Source organism: Nerophis ophidion, unplaced genomic scaffold (assembly GCF_033978795.1).
Source record: "Nerophis ophidion isolate RoL-2023_Sa unplaced genomic scaffold, RoL_Noph_v1.0 HiC_scaffold_168, whole genome shotgun sequence".
NCBI lineage: Eukaryota > Metazoa > Chordata > Actinopteri > Syngnathiformes > Syngnathidae > Nerophis > Nerophis ophidion.
In genome coordinates, this window is record NW_026907090.1 from 3,945 (window position 1) to 7,500 (window position 3,556).

Sequence of the window (3,556 nt, forward strand, 5' to 3'; positions counted from 1 at the left end):
TATAAAGTGGGGATTTTTTCCAAGTGTCAACTTATATAGTCGGGATTTTTTTTCAAAGTGTCAACTTGTAAAGTGGGGATTTTTTCCAAGTGTCTACTTTTGGTTCACCATGCCTTCCAGAGTCAAAGAAGCCCCCGAGTGAGACCCAAAGAACCGGACCGAGTGATGTCATTTGGGGCCCTATTTTGAGTCATTTTGTGGGATTTCGGTGACGCCGAGGAGGGAAGCAGGTGTCAAGGGACAGGGGGGTGCCTGTCCCTTGAAGAAGGCCGGCTTGCCGTGGATCTACACCCGGGTAGGGAATTCAAAACAGGTCCCTCTATTTGCTGGAAGTCAGCACGAAAAAAAGCTGGAAATATGACAGAGTGCCCCCCAAAAAAAAAGAAGCTGCAATGATGGCAGAGTGTCCATGTTGCTGTCCCTTTAGGAAGGCCGGCTCGCCGTGGATCTCCACCCGAGTGGGGAATTCCAAATAGGTCCCTCCATTTGCTGGAAGTGCCCCCCCAAAAAGCTGTCCATTTCCCCAAGTTTTTAAGGGAAACAAAAACCAGGGTTGGGGTTGGATGCATCACACTGTAAGTCTCGGCTGCAGCCAGAAGCAAGTATTAAAAAGATAGACACCAACCATCATTTAAAAAGGGGAAAACAAATCCATTCATCAATAAATCATATCCAAATTTAAAAAAAGAGGCAGCTCAAAAGAGAGGGTGTGTGTCCAGCAGAAAATAGGCATGATAAACAAAGAGGGCTGGGGTTTGGAGGAGGGCAAAATGTCCCGCAGCCGGCCGCCCGAGTTCCGGGATGCCCAGCACGTCCATAACGCACCCCGCAAAGTCAAACTGGAAGTGGAGGGGAAAAAAGCTGGGAAAGAAGTTAAATGTCCTCAAAGTGTTCCAAAATCAGTCCCACGAGTCCCGCAGCTGGCCACCCGAGTCCAGGGAAGCCCGGCACCTCCGTAACAAGGCCCGCAAAGTCACACTGCAAGTGGGGGAGAAAAGCTGGCATAGTAGCCAAAAGTCCTCAAAGTGTTCAAAAATCAGTCCCCCACCAGCCCCGCAGCTGGCCACCCGAGTCCAGGGACGCCCGGCACAGCCGTAACGCACCCCGCAAAGTCAAACTGCAAGTGGGGGAGAAAAGCTGGGGGAAAATCCAAAAGTCCTCAACGTTTTCAAAATCCGCACCCGGGACTGAGTCCAGCAAGTCCCCCCGGTCCCAAAAATGCCATTTTTTTCAAAAAATACCCAAAAAATGCGGGGGCCGGATTTCGGAACCGGCGTACCGCTTTCGGCCCGCGTGCCCTAGATCGGAGACCGATGTCAAAAATGGACGCCGGTCGGGTATTTTTTTCCTTGGGGTCTATAGAGAGTAAATCCGGAGGAAAATTGGCCTTACGAGCAAAGGGAGGGATTTTAGGGGGCATAACGTCCAGCCGCGTGCCTCCCGGGTCCCGGGGAAGAGAAAGTCCAGAAAACTCATAAAATCATGCCCAGCATGGAGATCCACAAGTCCCGCCGCAGGCCCGAGGCTTCCCGGGTCCCGGGAATGACCAAAAGACACCCAGGAGTGGACCATCGAAAGTGGGAGGGAAATGGAGGGAAAGTCGGAAAAAGGTCCAAAATGGGTTGAAAATCATATGATCCCACCCAGGGTAGAGTTCCACAAGTCCCGCAGCGAGCTGCACGAGCCGCAGGAACACCGGGAATGACCAAAAGGCACCCAGAAGCGAACCAGCGAAAGTGGGGGACAATTTGAGAAAAAGTTGGAAAAAGGTCCGAAATTGATTAAAAATCCTACCCAGGATGGAGTTCCAGAAGCCCCGCAGCGAGCTGCGCGAGCCGCGGGAACACCGGGAATGACCAAAAGGCACCCAGAAGTGAACCATCAAAAGTGGGGGACAATTTGAGAAAAAGTTGGAAAAAGGTCCGAAATTGAGTAAAAATCCTACCCAGGATGGAGTTCCAGAAGCCCCGCAGCGAGCTGCGCGAGCCGCGGGAACACCGGGAATGACCAAAAGGCACCCAGAAGTGAACCATCAAAAGTGGGGGACAATTTGAGAAAAAGTTGGAAAAAGGTCCGAAATTGTTTAAAAATCCTACCCAGGATGGAGTTCCAGAAGTCCCGCAGCGAGCTGCGCGAGCTCCGGGACCCCCGGGAATGACCAAAAGGCACCCAGAAGTGAACCAGCGAAAGTGGGGGACAATTTGAGAAAAAGTTGGAAAAAGGTCCGAAATTGATTAAAAATCCTACCCAGGATGGAGTTCCAGAAGTCCCGCAGCGAGCTGCGCGAGCTCCGGGGCCCCCGGGAATGACCAAAAGATACCCAGGAGTGAACCAGCCAAAGTGGGGGACAATTTGAGAAAAAGTTGGAAAAAGGGCCGAAATTGTTTAAAAATCCTACCCAGGATGGAGTTCCAGAAGTCCCGCAGCGAGCTGCGCGAGCTCCGGGACCCCCGGGAATGACCAAAAGATACCCAGGAGTGAACCAGCCAAAGTGGGGGACAATTTGAGAAAAAGTTGGAAAAAGGTCCGAAATTGTTTAAAAATCCTACCCAGGATGGAGTTCCAGAAGTCCCGCAGCGAGCTGCGCGAGCTCCGGGGCCCCCGGGAATGACCAAAAGATACCCAGGAGTGAACCAGCCCAAGTGGGGCACAAATGGAAGAAAAGCCGGGCCAAGTCCAAAAAAGTTGGCTTTTTTGCCAAAGTGTCAACATGCGTGATTTTGTCAGAGTGTCCACTTTTGGGATTTTTTCTAAGTCCAACAACGAGAGAGGCCTGGCCTCCAGCCTGTCTAGCCTCTTCCATGAGACACTTGGAAAAAATCCCGTGCAAAAAAAGTGGATTTTTTCAAAGTCCAACAACGAGAGAGGCCTAAGTTCCAGCCTCCTTAGCCTCTTTCTTCCGTGGAGCAAAAGTTGGATTTTTTGCCTAAGTGTCAACATGCGTGATTTTGTCAGAGTGTCCACTTTTGGGATTTTTTCTAAGTCCAACAACGAGAGAGGCCTGGCCTCCAGCCTGTTTAGCCTCTTCCATGTGACACTTAGAAAAAATCCCAGCCAAAAAAAGTGGATTTTTTCTAAGTCCAACAACGAGAGAGGCCTAACTTCCAGCCTCCTTAGCCTCTTTCGTTCACATACTTAGAAAAAAATCCCAGCGCCAAGCCCAATGCATTTCAATGGGATTTATTTTTCGAGCCGGATTTTTTCTAAGTCCAACAACGAGAGAGGCTTGAGTTCTAGCCTACTTTAAGCCTCTTTCGATTTTCCCTGTTTTTACCAGGTCTACCAAAACACCCCCATCACGTTAGTAGGTGCGCCAGGCTTAGACAGGCCGAATTGGCAGGAAATGTGTCCGAGTCAAAGTGAGCTATTTTGGGACTCAAAAGTTGGATTTTCCCCCTCTTTTCGATGGTTCTTTTTTCGAATGGTTCTTCCAGGCTCTGAGCGACAGGGGCTCACGCGGACATGCGTGGCCGCCTAGGGGGCGCTATCTCGGACACATTTAGGGACATGGACACCCTGGAAGAACAAACATAAAAATTTTTTCGACCTGATTTCA